The 24,422-nt window shown below is 44.8% G+C and overlaps 1 pseudogene; it reads right to left on the bottom strand.

Moving 5' to 3' along the window:
• LOC120990654 overlaps positions 1 to 24,422 on the bottom strand; it is a 251,745-nt pseudogene that overhangs the window by 71,627 nt on the left and 155,696 nt on the right.

Genomic DNA, 24,422 nt, shown 5'->3' with positions numbered 1-24,422 from the left:
AAGACAACTTTTCCCATTTTTTTATACAAAGTTGGCATTTGACCAAGATATTTATCTCACCCAGCATGGGTATATGTAAAAAGACACCCCAAAACACATTCCTCAACTTCTCCTGAGTACGGAGATACCAGATGTGTGACACTTTTTTGCAGCCTAGGTGGGCAAAGGGGCCCACATTCCAAAGAGCACCTTTCGGATTTCACAGGTCATTTACCTACTTACCACACATTAGGGCCCCTGGAAAATGCCAGGGCAGTATAACTACCCCACAAGTGACCCCATTTTGGAAAGAAGACACCCCAAGGTATTCCGTGAGGGGCATGGCAAGTTCCTAGAATTTTTTATTTTTTGTCACAAGTTAGTGGAAAATGATGATTTTTTTTTTTTTTCATACAAAGTCTCATATTCCACTAACTTGTGACAAAAAATAAAAACTTCCATGAACTCACTATGCCCATCAGCGAATACCTTGGGGTCTCTTCTTTCCAAAATGGGGTCACTTGTGGGGTAGTTATACTGCCCTGGCATTCTAGGGGCCCAAATGTGTGGTAAGGAGTTTGAAATCAAATTCAGTAAAAAATGACCTGTGAAATCCGAAAGGTGCTCTTTGAAATATGGGCCCCTTTGCCCACCTAGGCTGCAAAAAAGTGTCACACATCTGGTATCTCCGTACTCAGGAGAAGGTGGGGAATGTGTTTTGGGGTGTCATTTTACATATACCCATGCTGGGTGAGAGAAATATCTTGGCAAAAGACAACTTTTCCCATTTTTTTATACAAAGTTGGCATTTGACCAAGATATTTATCTCACCCAGCATGGGTATATGTAAAAAGACACCCCAAAACACATTCCTCAACTTCTCCTGAATACAGAGATACCAGATGTGTGACACTTTTTTGCAGCCTAGGTGGGCAAAGGGGCCCATATTCCAAAGAGCACCTTTCGGATTTCACAGGTCATTTTTTACTGAATTTGATTTCAAACTCCTTACCACACATTTGGGCCCCTAGAATGCCAGGGCAGTATAACTACCCCACAAGTGACCCCATTTTGGAAAGAAGAGACCCCAAGGTATTCGCTGATGGGCATAGTGAGTTCATGGAAGTTTTTATTTTTTGTAACAAGTTAGTGGAATATGAAACTTTGTATGAAAAAAAAAAAAAAAAAAAAAATCATCATTTTCCACTAACTTGTGACAAAAAATAAAAAATTCTAGGAACTCGCCATGCCCCTCACGGAATACCTTGGGGTGTCTTCTTTCCAAAATGGGGTCACTTGTGGGGTAGTTATACTGCCCTGGCATTCTAGGGGCCCAAATGTGTGGTAAGGAGTTTGAAATCAAATTCTGTAAAAAATGACCTGTGAAATCCGAAAGGTGCTCTTTGGAATATGGGCCCCTTTGCCCACCTAGGCTGCAAAAAAGTGTCACACATCTGGTATCTCTGTATTCAGGAGAAGTTGAGGAATGTGTTTTGGGGTGTCATTTTACATATACCCATGCTGGGTGAGATAAATATCTTGGTCAAATGCCAACTTTGTATAAAAAAATGGGAAAAGTTGTCTTTTGCCAAGATATTTCTCTCACCCAGCATGGGTATATATAAAATGACACCCCAAAACACATTCCCCACCTTCTCCTGAGTACGGAGATACCAGATGTGTGACACTTTTTTGCAGCCTAGGTGGGCAAAGGGGCCCATATTCCAAAGAGCACCTTTCGGATTTCACAGGTCATTTTTTACAGAATTTGATTTCAAACTCCTTACCACACATTTGGGCCCCTAGAATGCCAGGGCAGTATAACTACCCCACAAGTGACCCCATTTTGGAAAGAAGAGACCCCAAGGTATTCGCTGATGGGCATAGTGAGTTCATAGAACTTTTTATTTTTTGTCACAAGTTAGTGGAATATGAGACTTTGTAAGAAAAAAAAAAAATCATCATTTTCCGCTAACTTGTGACAAAAAATAAAAAGTTCTATGAACTCACTATGCCCATCAGCGAATACCTTAGGGTGTGTACTTTCCGAAATGGGGTCATTTGTGGGGTGTTTGTACTGTCTGGGCATTGTAGAACCTCAGGAAACATGACAGGTGCTCAGAAAGTCAGAGCTGCTTCAAAAAGCGGAAATTCACATTTTTGTACCATAGTTTGTAAATGCTATAACTTTTACCCAAACCATTTTTTTTTTACCCAAACATTTTTTTTTTATCAAAGACATGTAGAACAATAAATTTAGAGCAAAATTTCTATATGGATGTCGTTTTTTTTGCAAAATTTTACAACTGAAAGTGAAAAATGTCATTTTTTTGCAAGAAAATCGTTAAATTTCGATTAATAACAAAAAAAAGTAAAAATGTCAGCAGCAAAGAAATACCACCAAATGAAAGCTCTATTAGTGAGAAGAAAAGGAGGTAAAATTCATTTGGGTGGTAAGTTGCATGACCGAGCAATAAACGGTGAAAGTAGTGTAGGTCAGAAGTGTAAAAAGTGGCCTGGTCTTTCAGGGTGTTTAAGCACTGGGGGCTGAGGTGGTTAAATAACATAAAATACGTAAAAATAAAAAATAATAATCTTGATCTAGGAGGACGAGATCCATATGAAGTAGGAGGTTGAGGAGGCGGTGGATGTGGCGGTGTAGGTGGAAGCGGCGGTGGAGGAGGAGGAGGTAGCCTACACTGCTTTTTGGGTTTAAATTTATCAAAAAAAAATTAAATTAGGGTACACCCCAAAACATTGGGAAATATAACATGTGATAACCCCCTCCAGTCGTGCTAAACACACGTTCAGACAATACACTGGCTGCAGGGCAGACCAGCACCTCCAAGGCGTAAAGGGCAAGCTCAGGCCATGTGCTCAATTTGGAGACCCAGAAGTTGAAGGGGGCAGACCCATCATTCAGTACGTGTAAGCGTGTGCACACATACTGCTCCACCATGTCGCACGTCCCCGTGATGTCCATGATCCAATTGGATATCTTCTCTATCAACTTTCAATGTTCTTTTATGCGCCTACCATGGTAATCACGGGTGGTGGGGAATCAGGGTTCCAGGCTGGAGAGGGAGCCTGAGAAAGGGATACCACATACAAGGGAGGTCAATGGATGAAATTAAATGTAATCGAGTAGAAATGTGGGACAAAGTATTGAAGCATAAGCTTCTAAGTTAAGGAGGGGGCACGCGGCAATTACCCGCTCCCGACTCGGGGAGGTAGTGACGATAAATAACAATACAGGACTCTTAAGATGCCCTGTTATTGGAATGATTAATAAAAAATTATAGGGAATGTCACTATTTTGGATTTGGAAACGTTAGTCAAGAGAGGCCCTGCTGCCTCTTTGTTGACTCTAGATAACTTCTGCCTGATTGCGGCAAAAATCGTAAAATCTCAACCCAAGAATGTAACAGAAAAATTGGTGAAATTTATTAACCTGTCTACTAGGTAGAGCAGTGGTCTATCACAGCCAAAAATTAGTGAATTTCACCCGTAAATGCAACATACAAATTTGTCATTTCTTTTTTACCTGTCTACTATATAGAGCATGGGTATATCATACCCAAAAATTGGTGAATTTCACCCGAAAATGTAACAGACAAATGAGGAGGCGGTGGACGTAGCGGTGTAGGTGGAAGCAGCGGTGGAGGAGGACGAGGTAGCCAACACTGGTTTTTGGTTTACATTTTTTATATATTTTTTTTAATTAGGGTACACTCCAAGAGTGTGAAATATCCAAAATACAAGAATGAGCAATTGCACTGTAGTATAACAATGGCTGGTTAAGACGGTATACATGTCTATTCTGCACAAGGTACGGACAAGTCCTGTGGGATCTATGCCTGGTTCATTTTAATGAACGTGAGCTTGTCCACATTGGCTGTCGACAGACAGCTGCGCTTATCTGTGATAACTCCCCCTGCCGTGCTAAACACACGTTCAGATAATACACTGGCTGCAGGGCAGGCCAGCACCTCCAAGGCATAAAGGGCAAGCTCAGGCCATGTGCCCAATTTCGAGACCCAGAAGTTGAAGGGGACAGACTCGTCATTCAGTACGTGTAGGCGTGTGCACACATACTGCTCCACCATGTTGCTGAAATGCTGCCTCCTGCTAAGACGTTCCATATCAGCTGGTGGTGCTGGTTGTTGTGGCGTGCTGACAAAGCTTTTCCACATTTCGGCCATGCTAATCTTGCCTTCTGAGGTGCTGGCAGTGCCCCAGCTGCGTTGGCGACCTCTTCCTCCTCCTCTGCCTTCGCCTTGTGCTTCCACTGTGCCCCCGCTGTCAGGTGGGAATGCCACCAGCAGCGTGTCTACCAGCATGCGCTTGTACTTGTGCATCTTACAATCACGCTCCAGTGAGGGAATTAAGGACGGTATGTTGTCCTTGTAACAGAGATCCAGCAGCGTGGCCACCCAGTAATCAGCACAAGTTAGAATGTAGGCAACTCGGCGTTCGTTGCGGAGACACTGCAGCATCTAATCGCTCATGTGTGCCAGGCTGCCCAGACGCAATGAAAAGCTGTCCTCTGTGCGAGGTGTATCGTCTGTGTCCTCTGTATCCCTCCAGCCACGCACCAGTGATGGCCATGAGCTGGTCTGCGTGCCACCCTGCTGTGAACATGGTTCCTCCTCCTCCACATCCTTCACCTCGTCATGCTCCAGAGATGTGCCCTGGCTGGACAATTGTGTACCTGGCGTTTGTGGGTGCAGGAACCCACCCTCTGAGCTACTTGTGAATGACTGGCCGGAAACCCTGTGAAATGATCCCTCTTCCTCCTCCCCCTCCTGTGCCACATCCTCTTCCATCATCGCCAGCAGCCTTTTTTTTTAAAGGAGGCATAGAAGTGGGATAGTAGCGCTGAGAACGGCGTTATCGGTACTGGCCATGTTGGTGGAGTACTCGAAACAGCGCAACAGGGCACACAGGTCTCGCATGGAGGACCAGTCATTGGTGGTGAAGTGGTGCTGTTCCGCAGAGCGACTCACCCATGCGTGCTGCAGCTGAAACTCCACTATCGCCTGCTGCTGCTCGCACAATCTGGACAGCATGTGCAAAGTGGAGTTTCACCTTGTGGGCACGTCGCATATGAGGCAGTGAGTGGGAAGGTCGAAGTTACGCTGCAGCGCTGACAGGCGAGCAGCAGCAGGGTGAGAAAGCATGCACAAACAGCCTGCACTTTATGCAGCAGCTCTGACATATCGGGGTAATTTTCAAGGAATCTCTGCACCACCAAATTCAGCACATGCGCCAGACAAAGGATGTGCGTCGAACCAGGTAGTCCCAGAGCTGCTACGAGATTTCGCCCATTATCGCACACCACCAGGCCGGGCTTGAGGCTCACTGGCACCAAGTACTGATCGGTCTGTCGTTCAAGGCCTGTCCACAGCTCCTGCACGGTGTGGAGTTTGTTACCCCCAAAAAATTTTTTTAAAACTGCCTGCTGTCGTTTACCCCTGGCTGTGCTGAAGTTGGTGGTGAAGGTGTTACGCTGACCAGATGAGGAGCCGGTAGAGGATGAGGAAGCAGAGTAGGAGGAGGAGGCAAACTGAAGCACCCTGCAATCCTCGGTGGTGGAAGGACATGCGCCAAACTACTATCCACCTCAGGCCCAGCTGGCACTGCATTTACCCAGTGTGCTGTTATGGAGATATAAAGTCCCTGACCATGCTTACTGGTCCACGTATCCGTAGTGAGGTGCACCTTGCTACAGATGGCGTTGCGCAGTGCACACCTGATTTTGTCCCCCACTTGGTTGTGCAGGGAAGGGATGGCACGCCTGGAAAAGTAGTGGTGGCTGGGCAAGACGTACTGTGGGACAGCCACCGCCATAAGGCTTTTAAAACTCTCCGTATCCACCAGACGGAATGACAGCATTTCAAAGGCCAGTAATTTTGAAATTCTGGCATTCAGGGCCAGGGATCGTGGGTGGGTAGGGGGGTACTTCCTCTTCCGCTCCAGTGTTTGGAGGATGGAGAGCTGAACGCTTCCGTGAGACATTGTGGAGATGCTTGGTGACCCAGATGGTGGTGTTGCTGGCAGATCCTCTGTGGTGTGGCAAGTGGCACTGTCACTCCAGAGGTAGATGAAGAGGCAGAGACTGCAGCAGAAGAGGAAGCAGGAGGAGCCAGAGACCTTTCTTGGTTTTTGAGGTGTCTACTCCACTGCAGCTTGTGCTTTGCACTTAGATGCCTGGTCATGCAGGTTGTGCTCAGGTTGAGAACGTTTATGACTTGCTTCAGGCTCTGATTGCATAGCGTGCAAACCACTTGTCGTCAGCACACTGTCTAAAGAACTGCCACGCCAGGGAACTCCTTGGAGCTGTAGCAGGCATACTGTCTAGGGGATGGCTGCTCCGCTTTTGCACCCTGCTCCATCTTCTGCTCTGCTTGTGGCTCTGTGCGACCACCGCCTCTTTCTCCAAACTACACAGGTCACTCGCATGACCTTGATTCCATATGGGGTCGAGGACCTCATCGTCCTCCACATCATCTTCCACCCAGTCTTCACCCCTGCCCTCCTTGTCGGTCTGCACACTTTCGAAAGCCCCAGCAGTTGGCACCTGTGTTTCGTCATCATCCGAGACGTGCTGCGATGGTCCTCCCATGTACTCATCTTGAAACATAAGTGGTTGGGCATCGGTGCACTCAATCTCTTCCACTTCTGGGGCAGGGCTTGGTGGATGGCCCTGGGAAACCCTGCTAACAGAGTCATCAAAAAGCAGAAGAGACTGCTGCATGACTTGGGGCTCAGACTGCTTGGCTGATTTGCAAAGGGGTGAGGTGAAAGACTGATGGACATTGGCTGCAGGTGCCAACTCTGATCTTTCAGCAGGAGACTGGGTGGGAGACAATGTGAAGGAACTTGAGGCACTGTCAGCAACCCAATCTACTATCGCCTGTACTTGTTCTGGCCTCACCATTCGTAGAGCCACATTAGGCCCGACCAAATACCGCTGAAGGTTCTGTCGCCTACTCGCACCTGAGGAAGATGTTTCACTTGTGCATGTAGCTGGCACAGATTGACCACATCCTCTCCCTGCAAGAGGACCTCCACCAGCAGCACCACGACTGGGGCCACGTCCCTTATTTGACGCTCTCCTCATATTTAGGATCTTGGCCAAAATGGGTGTTTTTTTAATAACAGAATAGAACTACAGTATCTAAAGGGTGTATCTCACAATGACATATGCAGCAAAGGCTGCAAAATTAAGATTTTTGCCCTAAATGGGTGTTTTTTTAATAGCAGAATAGAACAACAGTATCTAAAGGGTCTATCTCACACGTACAGATGCAGACAAGGCCGCAAATTAAGTATTTTGCCCAAAATGGGTGTTTTTTTAAATACCAGAATAGCACAGCAGTATCTAAAGCGTTTATCTCACACTGAAAGATGCAGACAAGGCCGCAAATTAAGTATTTTGCCCTAAATGGGTGTTTTTTAAAACCCAGATAATTATAGCTGTATTTCTAGCTTAAATTGCACACTGACTAATGCGGAAGAGGCCCCAAATGGAGGGTATTGCCAAAAACTGGTGTTTTTTTTAAAACCCAGAAAATTATTGAAGTATTGTTTTAACAATAACAGATGCAGCAAAGACTGCAATATTAAGTATTGCACAAAATGTTTTTTTTTTTTTACTAACAGAATATGACAGCAGTATATAACGCTTAAACTTCACACGTACAGATGCAGCAAGGGCTGTAAAATTGAGTATTTTGCCCAAAAAGGGTGTTTTTTTAAACCCAGATTATTATTGCAGTATTTCAAGCTTGGATTTCAATGTCACAAAATCACATATGCAGTGCTGGTACACTGAGCTTGAATAAAATAGCCACCACCACCCACCTAACAAACAGACGGATAAAAGTTATTTTTCTCTGTCACTGGGCTCAGGGCAGTATAAAAAGATTGTGCACTGCACTCACACAACAAAATCTATGTAGATCACTGAGTTCAATTGCAGTTCTGATTAAAGTTTCTTTCCTATTCTCTCCCTCACAGCAGCAGCATCCTATCCCTACGCTGTGATGGCTTCTAAGGGCACAGAGTTAAACGCTTGTTGATTGGCTGCACTGCAGCCTTTCAAATTGTCGAACACTGAACCCGAACTTTTACTGAAATGTTCGGGTCCGGGGTTCAAAAATCCTAAAGTTCAGTACGAACCCGAACTTTACAGTTTGGGTTCGCTCAACCCTAGTCAGGTACCCTTGCAGGTCATTAAACATGCAGACCACGCTGATGTAAACGGTTTTGAATGGTCTGACGCGACACTTGGGTGCCTCTCACCTCCCTTAAATGTGCTTGGAGTTGTGTGGCATCCATTATCCGGTTCCACAGGACATTGTTCACAATAGGGGATGTGGCCAAAGGACGTGACTCTTTCTGTGACTCTACCACTCTCTCTGTATCTCTGTTGCAACCTGCTGATGACATTCTGTGACACCTTAAGCTCAGTGGCCACTTCCATCTGAGAACATCCTGCTTGAAGTCTCGCAATGGCGAGGTACTGCTGATCAATTGTTGGATGTCGTCGTGTTCTTAAGATGTCAAAATGTGAACAGCATAATGAGCACTGTTTAAATACCAATTCTAATTGAAGCAGGAAATGTATTGGCGATTCATGGATCAAACACCTGTTTGTCATTAAGCTTCTTGTTAGATAACAGCAAGTTGTGCAAAAAGTACTGAAATATTGAAACCAAATTCCACACACAAGCCAAATATTCCTAACTTTTTGGGAGTAGTGTATTTATACATAATTATTAGATCTCCCCTCAGTCATCTTTTTTCTAAACTGAATAACCCTAATTTTGATAATATTTCTGGAACCTGTAGTGCTCCCATTCCAGTTATTACTTTATTTGCCCTCCTCTCAACCCTCTCCTGCACTGCCATGTCTGTCTTGTTCACAGGAGCCCAAAACTGTACACAGTCCTCCATGTGTGGTCTGACTAGTGATTTGTAAAGTGGTAGGACTATGTTCTCATCACCTGCATCTATGTCCCTTTTGATGCAAGATGCACCCGTTCCATGGTGCTGCACATCGAGAGGGTTACACATACTGTAAGAGAGTGTCTGGAGTGGTAGTGGAGGGAAGATACGTTCCACCGGGGGTCGTGGCCCCGGTGGAGTAAGAGCCGGGTCTTTTGTGTTTTGTCAGCAGTGAGTGCTGTCACACAGCAGTCCGGGCCGGCTCTTACTGGGGACAGGCAAAGAGCAGGGTGGGTGTCTGTTCCCCATGGACCACCACTGGGGGGACGGGTTTCGGTTGTTGGTGTCAGTCTACACTGATCCTGGCAGGTTGGTTATCTCTGGCCTTAGTTGGGTAGGGAAGGAGTTAATCCTTCACTATGCTCGGTGGGTGTGGTCTGCCTGCTACACCCAGGGCTGTGAATATAGGTTTGATGCTCACTGACTGTGGGGCTGATGAAGTGTGGTCTCCTGTCTCACTGCAGGGAGCTGTACGGGAGGCTGATCGCACGGTCGGGCTGAGCTCTGCAGTCCGCTCGTCTAACAAAGACTGCCTAATTGCTGCAGGCTCAGCGAAGGACCAAAAGAAGGGATCCTGTGGCCGGAGCCAATCCCTTGTCCAGCCTGACACGTGGCCTGTCTAACTTGCACGAACTTGGAAAAACCCGCCCCACAACAAGGTGTAGTACTGATCACGGATGTGAGAGACTGTGTGAACAGGCACCAAGGCACCTGCAGCGTTTGGGGCTCCGTTGTGGGAGGTGGGGTTTATGAACATTGCTGTTGTGTGAATTGCACAGTTTTGATGTGATGCACTGGAGTGAATAAAAGAGCACGGTTTGGACACAAAGCCTGTCTCCTGAGCCTCTATACTGCCACAGCTACCACCTGCCTACCAGAGCAAACCCCCACAATACATAATATAAAAAATACAAATATGATAAACATGGAGCTATTAACAAGCCGGTACAGAGGGGAGAGGTCCCCGACCACAAGGGCTTATAATCTACAAGGGAAGGAGAAGGACACCACACATGTGGCTGTGGTGGCCGCATGCTCCTTGTAGGTGGTAGGCTTTCCAGGTTGCTTTTAAAGGTTTAGATGTTTGGAGAGGGTCTGATGTACTGGGGTAGTGAGTTCCAGAGTATGGAGAATGAAGGTGAGAAATCTTGTAGATGATTGTGTGAAGAACAGACAAGAGGAGAAGAAAGAAGGAGGTCTTGTGAGGATCGGGGATTATGTGTGAAGGTTGCATAAGAAATTCAGCACTTCTGATCTTCAAACCGGACACTTTATTTCGCAATACACAGGCAGATAACAACACAGGTGTATTGCGAATTTAAGTATCCGGTTTGAAGAGCGGCAGTGCTGGATTTTTTTTAATACTATATTGAAGGAGTCCCAACTCACTGTGACACGCCACTCTAAACAAATGTTGATTTCGCCCTGGACTGTTAGAGCTGGTAAGCGGGGGAGTACCCCTATTCTTTTTATCTTTACGTGTGGAGATGTATCGGAAAAGCAGGTGAGAGATGGGACAGATTGTGGACGGCCTTATATTTAGTGGTTAGTACTATAAACTGCATTCACTGGACAATGTGGTTAACCTAATTTGCCACTTTTCTGCCCAAGCCTCCAATCTATCCAGATACATCTGAGGCAGTATAAGTGAGCTGGATACAGTACCTAAGGAATTCAGCACCTGACTCCATTCATGTTCTGCAGGTAATAAAGATGGAGGGAGGATACATATGAAACACATACAGTGGGATGCAAAAGTTTGGGCAACCATGTTAATCGTCATGATTTTCCTGTATAAATCGTTGGTTGTTACGATAAAAAAGTCAGTTAAATATATCATATAGGAGACACACACAGTGATATTTGAGAAGTGAAATTAAGTTTATTGGATCTACAAAAGTGTGCTATAATTGTTTAAACAAAATTAGGCAGGTGCATAAATTTGGGCACCACAAAAAAGAAATGAAATCAATATGTAGTAGATCCTCCTTTTGCAGAAATTACAGCCTCTAAACCCTTCATGTAGGTTCCAATGGGAGTCTGGATTCTGGTTGAAGGTATTTTGGACCATTCCTCTTTACAAAACATCTTTAGTTCATTCAGGTTTGATGGCTTCCGAGCATGGACAACTCTCTTTAAGTCACACCACAGATTTTCAATTATATTCAGGTCTGGGGACTGAGATGCCCATTCCAGAACGTTGTACTTGTTCTTCTGCATAAATGCCTTAGTGGATTTTGAGCAGCGTTTAGGGTCGTTGTCTTGTTGAAAGATCCAGCCCCGGCGCAGCTTCAGCTTTGTCACTGATTCCTGGACATTGGTCCCCAGAATCTGCTGATACTGAGTAAAATCCATGCGTCCCTCAACTTTGACAAGATTCCCAGTCCCTGCACTGGCCACACAGCCCCACAGCATGATGGAACCACCACCATATTTTACTGTAGGTAGCAGGTGTTTTTCTTGGAATGCTGTGTTCTTTTTCCTCCATGCATAACGCCCCTTGTTATGGCCAAATAACTTAATTTTAGTTTCATCAGTCCACAGCACCTTATTCCAGAATGAAGCTGGCTTGTCCAAATGTGCTTTAGCCCACCTCAATCGACACTTTTTGTGCTGTGGGCGGAGAAAAGGCTTCCTCTGCATCACTCTCGCATACAGCATCTCATTGTGTAAAGTGTGCCGAATGGTTGAACAATGCACAGTGACTCCATCTGCAGCAAGATGATGTTGTAGGTCTTTGGTGCTGGTCTGTGGGTTGACTCTGACTGTTCTCACCATTCGTCGTTTCTGTCTATCCGAGATTTTTCTTGGTCTGCCACTTCGAGCCTTAACTTGAACTGAGCCTGTGGTCTTCCATTTCCTCAATATGTTCCTAACTGTGGAAACAGACAGCTGAAATCTCTGAGACAGCTTTCTGTAACCTTCCCCTAAACCATGATGGTGAACAATCTATGTCTTTAGGCCATTTGAGAGTTGTTCAGAGAAAATTAAAAGAGGAGGGAAACTTACAATTGACCCCCTTAAATACTCTTTCTCATAATTGGATTCACCTGTGTATGTAGGTCAGGGGTCACTGAGCTTACCAAGCCAATTTGAGTTCCAATAATTAGTTCTAAAGGTTTTGGAATCAATAAAATTACAACAGTGCCCAAATTTATGCACCTGCCTAATTTTGTTTAAACAATTATAGCACACTTTCTGTAAATCCAATAAACTTAATTTCACTTCTCAAATATCACTGTGTGTGTCTCCTATATGATATATTTAACTGACATTTTTTATTGTAACAACCAACGATTTATACAGGAAAATCATGACGATTAACAAGGTTGCCCAAACTTTTGCATCCCACTGTATATGTGCATCACTTGGTCACTGAAGTCATGTTGGCAATATTCAGGGGTTAATTAACAGATGTGACATCACAAGCGATTCCCACTACCGATATATCACTCAGCTCCAGTATCTAGATAGGTTTACAATTAAACCGCAGGAATGTACATATGGGGTTAATTATCACAGATCACCCGGTCAGATAAATCAGTGATATAGTCATCATGCCACCAATATCACTGTCTCCGCACAGGAGGGTTAGTCTGTAGGAGCAATGAAGGTCACAGGGCTAGGAGAAAGTAGAATATGAGCCAAGAAGACAATGTCTGTCAGTGACAATGGTGATGCTGTCGTGGAGCAAATAGAACAGTTTATTTTATCTGTAAATACTGTTTGGATGAAGATTAAATATTAATATGTCCACATACATTATAAAATGATTACATGGAGCGTTGTTACTTCTCCCCATGTCACTCTGGACTCTCCTGCAGTGTGGGTGGAGGTGTGAATACAGTGATAAAAAGCAAGGTTCATGGGGACAATCCATCTTCACTACTCTGGAAGTAAACAAGGCTCTTCTTCTCTTCCAAGGAATATAATGCAGTTGTTTGGCTGATCCAGGATAATGCCACCCAAAAAATAAATATTCTTATTGGCTTTTAAGCTGGAGATGCTTGGTGACATCAGATATGTTGCATTATGACACTACATATAATGACTGTCAATGGGTTCACAACGTGACACTATATGTCATTAAAGTCACATAAATTTCAACACTTCTTTCACGATTCTTCTTGGTTGCAGGTCATATGTGACTTTTCCATGATAGAACACAATGCAAGTTATGGTCAACTACAACTTGTGCAGTTTGGCAGGTATTTCTACTGCCAAATCTCAGCTCTAAAATAGCTGCATGACAGTAAGTTGCAGACACATTTTGAAACTGTTCTGAGACTCGCAGCATGTGATACATGTTGCCATATAGCCCGAAACTTAACTTCTGTGAATAAGATGGATTTAAAATTCTATTTTGCTCTCATCGCATTTGCCTTATCTAAAAAACAATATAGTTTCTCTTGATCTAAGTTTTAGAATTTTAGTTCCAAATTACAAAACATTTTTAAAATATAAAACATCAAAATGGTTTTTCTCCTGTGTGACTTCTCTGATGTCTAACAAGACCTGATTTCTGTGTAAAACATTTCCCACATTCTGAACATGAATATGGTTTATTTTCTGTGTGACTTCTATCATGTATAACAAGACTTGACTTATCTATAAAACATTCCCACATTCTGAACATGAATATGGCTTTTCTCCTGTATGAATAATATTATGTTTAACAAGTTTTGATTTATCTGCAAAACATTTCCCACATTCTGTACATGAAAATGGCTTCTCTCCTGTGTGACTTCTCCTATGTTCAACAAGATGTGATTTATATGTAAAACAGTCCTCACATTCTGAACATGAATATGGCTTCTCTCCTATGTGAATTCTATTATGTTTAACAAGATTTGATTAAACTGTAAAACATTTCCCACATTCTGAACATGAATATGGCTTCTCTCCTGTGTGATTTCTGTCATATACAACAAGATGTGATCTCTTTGTAAAACATTTCCCACATTCTGAACATGAATATGACTTCTCTCCTGTGTGAATTCTCTTGAGTTTAACAAGTTTTGATTTATCTGTAAAACATTTCCCACATTCTGAACATGAATATGGCTTCTCTCATGTGTGACTTCTCCTATGTTCAACAAGATGTGATTTATATGTAAAACAATGCCCACATTCTGAACATGAATATGGCTTCTCTTCTGTGTGAATTCTCTTATGTTTAACAAGATTGGATTTAACTGTAAAACATTTCCCACATTCTGAACATGAATATGGCTTCTCTCCTGTGTGACTAATCATATGTCTAACAAGATTTGATTTATCTGTAAAACATTTCCCACATTCTGAACATGAATATGGCTTGTCTCCTGTGTGAATTCTCTTATGTTTAACAAGTTTTGATTTATCTGTAAAATATTTCCCACATTCTAAACATGAATATGGCATTTCTCCTGTGTGACTTCTCCTATGTTCAACAAGATGTGATTTATATGTAAAACAATGCCCACATTCTGAACATGAATATGGCTTCTCTCCTGTGTGAATTCTCTTATGTTTAACAAGATTGGATTTAACTGTAAAACATTTCCCACATTCTGAACATGAATATGGCTTCTCTCCTGTGTGACTAATCATATGTCTAACAAGATTTGATTTATCTGTAAAACATTTCCCACATTCTGAACATGAATATGGTTTCTCTCCTGTGTGAATTCTCTTATGTTTAACAAGATTTGATTTAACTGTAAAACATTTCCCACATTCTGAACATGAATATGGCTTCTCTCCTGTGTGACTAATCCTATGTATAACAAGAGTTGATTTATCTGTAAAACATTTCCCACATTCTGAACACGAATATGGTTTCTCTCCTGTGTGAATTCTCTTATGTTGAACAAGACTCGATTTTTTTGTAAAACATTTCCCACATTCTAAACAGGAGTATGGCTGCTCTGCTGTGTGAATTCTTCTATGTGTAGAAAGTTCTGATTCTTCTATAAACTCTTTACCACCCTGAAAGCTTTTATCCCCTTTCTGACCTGTGTTTTTTATAACAATCTGTAATTGGTCAGGGAAAGGTCCCTCATGATGAGGGGGATTATATAAAAGATCTGTACTGTGAAGTCCTGGGTGTACACTAAGAGTAATGAGGTTTTCTCCTGAGGAGCGCTGCATGATATCTTCAGCTTCTTCTTTATAATTTTGTGATAATACAGCTTTGCCCTTAATATTTTTACTGGAATTCTCTGTGAAAATGAAAATTGGAATTTGTGATTATTTTTCAAACTATGCAGTGGACATTACTATTTGGCTGTAATTGGATATATGGTATAAATGCATAAACCAGCTTTGCCTCTAATGCCACCAGATGTAAGGTAGCTATCCTATAACTTAATGTCCAACCTTTTAAACAGGTCTTGCGGCGTGACTTGGATAATGATTATGTCAGCATCATTAGTGGTCCATTTAGTGTACCTGCTGCTGAAAAACACACACTGCTCAGTACAAGATGCAGTTTCCCTGCTTCTGCAGTGACAGATCCTTCCTCCAGCAGCAGTGTTAGCGTGTAATTACACCTCCTAATTCCTTCTGCTGTTATTTTACTGCAGCCTGGACTAAGCTTGTGTGAGACAGCAGCAGCGGGGGAGGAGGTACACTGAAAGGAGCATGTCACTTAAGGAACAGATGGACGCTGGGAAGGTACAGAATGAGAAACGAAAATGGAAAATCGCTATGACCTCAAAGGGCTAAGACTCTGATCATCTGAATCTAATCATGAACACCATCTACATTTAGAAAAATAGCTTTACCATGAGGTAAAGCACACATCTCAGTCTTAAATCAAGGACATGACAATTTGGTCTGTATAGCCTAATGGCCGCACAGTCACCAGACCTCTGGTTTATAGACATCTTCAGGATGCAGTAGAATAGACAGAGTTAGGTCATCAAACAGAACCTGTAGTAAAGGTTCCCAACACCTTGTTGGGTCAAGTACCCTAAGAATTCAAGATGTTCTAAGGGGAACGAGGATCCTATCAAGAATTAAGAAGGTGGATGTAATGAAGTGTCCTGTGAGTGCAGGTAATCATCGAGACGTCTGTGTCTGTACAATAATCACATGTGACATCGGAGCTTCCTGATAATCATGGAAACTGGAGTGCACCGAAAGGAAGCCAAAAACACAACCAAACATCTTTAACCACTTAATGACTAGGCTGGTTGTCATTAAATGACCAATCTTATTTTTTTTTTCATTGTTACATTCCAAGACCTAAAACTTTTATATCTTTGTCTGTGGCTGTATGAGGACTTATGTTTCACTACTCCTACCAAAACTACAGAAAAAGTTACATTTTTCTGTGACTTGTATTTTGTGATATGAGTTGTTTTTGTCAATGGAATCATTTACTCGTAATTTATTGCTTAGCTTTTATTATTTTTATTTCTTGAAAGAACATTAAAAGCCCCAGCAGGACTTCCGGTTCCGGCGCCAGCATGGAAAGCAGCATGTGCTAGGAGCTCCGTGTAACAGTACAGCCTGGATCACAGCGGCTCCCTGTGACTCCGCCCACTTACCTCCAGGCCTTAAATAGAAGACAGGTGCTAAGCAGGGTGTTCCACTAATGGAGTGCGCACCCTGCTAGCTCCATTGCATCTGAGGACTCTGTCCACATATCCAGACCTGGATCCCTAACAACATTGTGAAGGATTGCCTACCTTCTTGCCACTGGCTTCCCCACTGCTGGCTTCCTAGCCAGGACCAACTAACCGCAAGTATATGCCTGTTACCTGCTCTGATTAAGGTCCTGGAACTCAGTGTGGGGTGGTTCCTGCTGGTGTGAGGCAATATTCCCAAACCAACACTGAACTCAGGACATGCTATACAAACTCTGAACCTGCTGCATATTATATACTAAACTGAGGACATGCTATACTAACTCTGAACCTGCTGCATATTATATACTAAACTGAGGACATGCTATACTAACTCTGAACCTGCTGCATATTATATACTAAACTGAGGACATGCTATACTAACTCTGAACCTGCTGCATATTATATACTAAACTGAGGACATGCTATACTAACTCTGAACCTGCTGCATATTATATACTAAACTGAGGACATGCTATACTAACTCTGAACCTGCTGCATATTATATACTAAACTGAGGACATGCTATACTAACTCTGAACCTGCTGCATATTATATACTAAACTGAGGACATGCTATACTAACTCTGAACCTATGGCATACTATAGACTAAACTGAGGGCATACTATATACTAACTCTGAACTGTGCACAAGTTTATACTAACTTGTGACTCCTGTAATACTGGGGGACCTTCCTTTCCAGCAGTAACTAATTAGATGGATAGCGGTAAATGATTTTGTTACCCCAAACTCTCCGCCCAAGACTGAGAGAGACGCCTGGGGTACATACTGAGTAACCGCGAATCCCACAGCCAAAAACAAGGGCGGTGGGATAATAGTGGATGTCCATTGCTTCCGCAGTTGAGATCCTAACTGATCAACTAGGTGCGTTACATATTAGTGGAACCCACATGGATCCAGCGGAGGTTGCAGGTCACCTCGTCACCCTCACTAAGAGGGTGGAGACCCTCAACGTGACTGTACAACATCTCCAGCTAGAAAACCAGGCACTACGGCAACTTGTCACTCAGGGGCCAGGACACCCCCGTGATGGACCAGAACCCAAGGTCAGCCCACCTGAGATATTCTCGGGTGACCGAAGGCAGTTCAGGGATTTCCTGAACGCGTGCAAACTAATGTTTGAGCTGCAGCCCCGGACTTACCCAACTGACAGAACAAAAGTACTTACCATGATCTCTTACCTCAGGGGGGAGCCCAGAGCATGGGCCAATACTTATTTAGAAAAGGAAGACCCAGTCCTGGATTCCTTCCCTCTGTTCCTTGAAAAAATGGCCCTTCTCTACGAGGACCATAGTAAACAGCTGACCGCTGAGACCGCTATACGCAGCCTTAAACAAGGGAGACGACCTGTAGAGGACTTTATTGCGGAATACACTCGCTGGGCCCGGGAGACTGAATGGAATGACCTCACTCTTAGGAATCAGTTCCGCCTAGGTCTTTCCGAGGCCCTGAAGGACGAATTAGCCCGAGGAGAATTACCACTTACACTTAATGCCTTGATGCAGAAGGCCACCACCATTGACAGACGGCTGAGGGAACGCAGAGCCGAGAGAGTCTCAGGCTTCACACCCAACCCAAGACCGTCCAGCCAGGGTCCTGCTGTAGAGATGATGGAGATTGGGGCGATCCGAGGACCTCTGACCGAGAGAGAGAAAGCCAGGAGACGTAACCTCAACCTCTGTTTATACTGTGCGTCTGCTGACCATACCGTTGACGGACGCCCCGCGATACGTAAGAAGTGCGAAGGTAAGAGCGGCACGTTTTGTACCTTAGGCAGTACAAAAAATAGTACTAGTGGTTAGATATACACGTCTCTCACCTTACAGTGGGACCAAAACCGGATTATCGTTGAAGCCATGGTGGACACGGGAGCTTCGGGGAATTTTATCGACATGCATCTGGTTGAGCGAAATAAAATTCCCCACATGAGAAAAAACGTTCCGATATCCGTGAGTTTCATTGACAGTACCACTTCTAGTCCTATCCACAGTCAGACTCAACCCCTCATGGTGACATGTGAAAATAGCCACACAGAATTCTTATCCCTTGATATCATACACTCTCCATTGTTTCCCGTGATTCTTGGGTTGCCATGGTTGCAAATACACCAGCCAACCCTCCTATGGAAACAGGGGAGAGTTCAGTTTACGTCACCTTATTGTATGGAGACCTGCTTTCCTCTCAAATCTCTCATGCACGTGGGAGTGAACCAGGTTCCCAGCCAATACGCAGACTTTGCTGAGGTATTCAGCGCAAAGAAGGCGGAATTTCTTCCGCCCCATAGATCTTACGATTGCCCCATAGACTTGCTGCCGGGTAGTGAGATACCCACGGGTAGAATTTATCCATTGGCACAACCAGAACTTGTTCACCTCAAACAGTACCTAGAAGAGAATTTACGAAAAGGTTTTATTCAGCCTTCAACCTCCCCGGCAGCAGCAGGGATGTTCTTCGTGAGAAACAAAGACTCAAGCCTAAGGCCCATCATAGATTACAGAGCCTTGAACAAAGTAACAATCAAAAATCGGTACCCCTTGCCGCTAATATCCGAACTCATAGAAAGATTACAAACAGCAACAATCTACACCAAGCTGGATTTGAGAGGCGCATGCAACTTAATTAGGATCAGAAAAGGTGATGAATGGAAGACAGCCTTCCGCACTCGGTATGGACTCTTCGAGTATACAGTGATGCCCTTTGGGTTGTGCAACGCCCCTGCCACATTCCAAAATTTTATTAACGACATCTTTAGGGATCTACTGGACGTATGTGTAATCATCTATCTTGATGATATACTAGTGTATTCCGATAACTTACACGATCACAGGAAACATGTCCGTTGGGTTCTTGCACGGTTAAGTGTTCATCGCTTATACGTCAAACAGAAAAAATGTGTGTTCGAGACTACTTCTCTTCCCTTCCTCGGATACATAATTTCACCCAAGGGTATCCAGATGGATCACTCAAAAATCACTTTCATCCAAAATTGGCCGATCCCGGATTCCAGGAAAGCTCTTCAACAGTTCCTGGGGTTCTCAAACTTCTATAGGAAATTTTTTAAAGATTTCTCCGCTACCACTAAACCACTAACCCGCTTAACTAGTGTCAACACGAAGTTCGTTTGGTCCAAGGACGCCCAATCAGCGTTTGAGTTATTAAAGAACAGGTTCACTACGGCACAGATACTGACTCTCCCAAATCCGAACCATCACTACGTGCTAGAAGTAGACGCATCCCAGGCAGCCATAGGAGCCGTTCTGTCCCAGCGAAGCACTTTTTCAACTCCGTTACATCCTATCGGGTTCTACTCCCGGACGCTAAATACCGCCGAATTCAATTACCCCATAGGCGAAAAGGAACTCCTCGCCATAAAATGCTCCCTGGAAAATTGGAGGCATTTACTTGAAGGATCAATACACCCCATCACAATTTATACGGATCACCGTAATCTACAATACCTGAAAACCAATAAAACACTATCAGGCCGCCAAGTACGGTGGAGTTTTTTTTCCGACAGGTTTAACTTCCAAATTACATACCGACCAGGCTCAAAAAATGGGAAGGCCGACGCCTTGTCACGACTGGCTGAAATTCGCACCTCAGACACGGCCCCCACATGGATCATTCCACCAAAGAAACTCGTCCTTGCCACCATAACGTTGGAAACCCAGCTCAAGGATGCTCTAATTAATGACCATGCTAATACCCTCCCTGGTCTTTCGCAGAACCAACAGGGTCTCCTTTACAAGGACAGCCAGCTGTATATACCACCCTCCCTCACCAATCAGGTGATCAAACTTTGCCATGATTTACCCCTCGCGGGACATCCCGGCATTGCTAAAACCACAACCCTGATACGCAGGAACTTCTGGTGGCCAAAGATGACCAAACAAATTGAGGAATATAAGTGTATATATGTGGGTGGGTGGCTCACACCTAATAGCTATGATGGGTGCTGCTGACTCTAAATTGGGTGCCCGATCCCAATAATAATAAAAGCTTGAAAGTAAAAAGGGGGAGTGAGCACTCACAACATCTGTATCATATGGAATACGTTTTACTAGGACCTGATTGGTCAGATAGGGTTGAACACTAATACATTAAACACTGATGCATTCTTATTAAAATACAATTGACATAAAATATATAAAATTGTTGCAATATGGTACCAAATATAATTTCCACTTGCTGTGGTCGGGGTAGAAAGTTCGTGACCACACTCTGTAACACTTATAGCAAAAATGTCAGTAGCTGTGGATAGAGTGGGTAGAAGCGTCTTAAAAGTTCCTCATATAATGCACTTCTAAGTGGACTCCTTATGTAATAATTCCTATTAGGAGAATTCACTCCTATTAAGACAGTGAGGGCAATGTTCCAGGCTTGTAATTACCAGTTCCTACCTGGTTCCTTAGTGATATGTCCCGCTGTGTGGCGTCTCCTCGAGGCGCCACCATAACGTTGGAAACCCAGCTCAAGGATGCTCTAATTAATGACCATGCTAATACCCTCCCTGGTCTTTCGCAGAACCAACAGGGTCTCCTTTACAAGGACAGCCAACTGTATATACCACCCTCCCTCACCAATCAGGTGATCAAACTTTGCCATGATTTACCCCTCGCGGGACATCCCGGCATTGCTAAAACCACAACCCTGATACGCAGGAACTTCTGGTGGCCAAAGATGACCAAACAAATTGAGGAATACGTTTCCACGTGCGTGACCTGTGCCTCATGAAAAACTGACAGGAACCGACCTTATGGTCTCCTAATGAGTCTTCCCATCGCCAACAGACCCTGGGAATGGGTCTCGATGGATTTCATAGTTGAATTTCCCCTTTCCAGAGGAAACAACACCATCATGGTGGTAGTGGATTTGCTGACTAAGATGGCACACTTCGTACCCCTCAAGAAGTTACCCTCCTCTAAGGAAACGGCCGTGGTATTCCTGTCTAATATTATTAAGTTACATGGAATTCCTAGCCAGGTCATATCAGACAGGGGTTCGCAATTCGTATCCAAATTCTGGAGAGCACTTTGTTCCAGACTTCAAATCGACCACAGAATGTCTACCGCCTATCACCCCCAAACTAATGGGCAGACTGAAAGGGTGAATCAGTGTCTGGAACAGTTTCTCAGATGTCACTGCTCATTTCTCCAGGATGACTGGGAGGGCCTACTTCCTCTCGCTGAATTCGCCTATAATAATTCTACGAATTCCTCCACATTACATACTCCATTCTTTGCCAATTACGGATTTCACCCTAGGTCTCTTCCTCAAACCAGCCTTCCCACAAACGTTCCAGCCACAGACGATTATCTGACCACTTTGCAAACTACCCTTAAGACGCTAAAAGACAACCTTCAACGACCCTACCAGGTCGGAGACTCGGTTTGGTTATCAACAAGAAACCTTCGGTTGGGGTACCTTCCAAGAAATTGGGAAGACAATTCCTGGGTCCTTTTCCGATAGATAGGATTATTAACCCCAACACGGTGAGACTCACCCTTCCTCCTCGATTACAGGTACATCCCACATTCCACGTGTCACTACTGAAGCCGTTTGGACCTAGGCCGTTCCCATCAAATGATCCTCGACCCTTGCCGCCGATAGAGGTCCAAGGAGAAGAAGAATTTGAAGTTGAGCAGCTCATTGATTCCAGAAGAAGACGGGGGAAGATCCAGTATCTCGTTAGATGGAAGGGGTATGGTCCCCAGGATGACTCTTGGGAAGATGTGCAAAACGTTCATGCTCCCAGACTCCAAAGATTGTTCCATAGAAGATTTCCCAACCGACCCTCTCCTAGTGGGGTACCCCGGAGGGGTCCCTTAAGGGGGGGGTACTGTAACAGTACAGCCTGGATCACAGCGGCTCCCTGTGACTCAGCCCACTTACCTCCAGGCCTTAAATAGAAGACAGGTGCTAAGCAGGGTGTTCCACTAATGGAGTGCGCACCCTGCTAGCTCCATTGCATCTGAGGACTCTGTCCACATATCCAGACCTGGATCCCTAACAACATTGTGAAGGACTGCCTACCTTCTTGCCACTGGCTTCCCCACTGCTGGCTTCCTAGCCAGGACCAACTAACCGCAAGTATATGCCTGTTACCTGCTCTGATTAAGGTCCTGGAACTCAGTGTGGGGTGGTTCCTGCTGGTGTGAGGCAATATTCCCAAACCAACACTGAACTCAGGACATGCTATACAAACTCTGAACCTGCTGCATATTATATACTAAACTGAGGACATGCTATACTAACTCTGAACCTGCTGCATATTATATACTAAACTGAGGACATGCTATACTAACTCTGAACCTACATACTGAGTAACCGCGAATCCCACAGCCAAAAACAAGGGCGGTGGGATAATAGTGGATGTCCATTGCTTCCGCAGTTGAGATCCTAACTGATCAACTAGGTGCGTTACACTCCGTCCCCTGTAGCACCACAAAGCGCATTATCCCCTACAAACTGATTGCTCCAACACTACAAGCAGTCAGAAAAATCTACTTTTATAGACGATCACCGGTATATGGACCAATTCGTAATACCCATGGGGAGCAAATCTAAAAGAAATCCTGCAAAGCTCTGCAAGGCGCCAACAGAGGCCAAAATGGCGGCGCAAACAGAAGAAGACGGAGGCTCGCAACCCCCGGTCATAATGGACTCAGAAAACCCTAGTCCAGATACGGAGGGGGATAGGCTGGACATAGACTATAAATATCTAGCTGTGCAAGTTTCTGCCCGCATTCTACCTGACTTCCAGGAAGCTCTCTCCTCCACAGTGTCACAGTCCTTTGAGGCCCAGCAATCAGAGGTCATACAACATACCAAATTAGGGTTGTTGCGGGTATCGAAATTTCGATACCCAATCGATACTTTTGTCCCGGTATCGATACGATACCGGGATTTCCGTTTTTTCGATACTGGGCTGCGCTTCTGCGCAGTCTAGTATCTCTGAACATGAGCGAGCTGCTATCGGCGCGCTCATGTTCTCTCTCAGCAGCACGGGGAGAAGGAAGCTGTCCTCCCTCCCCCTGTGCTGCTGCCGCTGCCACCAATGAGAAGAGAGGGGCGGAGGAGGGGCGGCAATGAGAAGAGAGGGGCGGAGGAGGGGCGGCAATGAGAAGAGAGGGGGTGGAGGAGGGGCGGCAATGAGAAGAGAGGGGCGGAGGAGGGGCGGGCGCACTGCGCCACCAATGATAGGATTACTATCGGAGCGATGGGAGGAGACATCAGCTTCACTAGTGGGCGTTCCTTTTCCCTGCGCTGCGATTGGACAGCGCTACAGCCAGGGAGAAGGAATGCCCACTAGTGAAGCTGATGTCTCCTCCCATCGCTCCGATAGTAATCAGCAGCATGTGGAGCAGGAGAGGAGACAGTAATGGGGCACTGCGGGCGAACGGAGCGGCGCCCAGGACTAAATGGTGAGTGCTGAGACATCGCTGGGCGCCGCTCTGTGTGGCCTAATAGTGAAAGTCTGGACTCATATACAGTAGTCAGTCTTTAACACATACAGGAGGCGGGTGCCGGCAGCAGAATCGCATTGCCGGCACCCTGCCCCTGACAGGGAGCTGCGATCAGCGGCAGTTAACTGCCGCTGATCTGCTAGTACCCGCCTCCTGTATAAAGGGGTAAAATCATTGGTGGTGCAGTGTGCCCCCCCCTCAATCCCCCCATCCCATTAAAATCATTGGTGGCACAGTGCGCCGGCCCCTCTCAACCCTCCAGTATTAAAATCATTGGTGGCAGTGGCCACAGGGACCTCTCCACTCCCCCTCATTGGTGGTGCAGTGGCAG

Source organism: Bufo bufo, chromosome 2 (genome assembly GCF_905171765.1).
Source record: "Bufo bufo chromosome 2, aBufBuf1.1, whole genome shotgun sequence".
Taxonomy (NCBI): Eukaryota; Metazoa; Chordata; class Amphibia; order Anura; family Bufonidae; genus Bufo; species Bufo bufo.
Note: the sequence above shows the minus strand (reverse complement) of the source record. Positions and strands in the feature narration are given on the sequence as shown.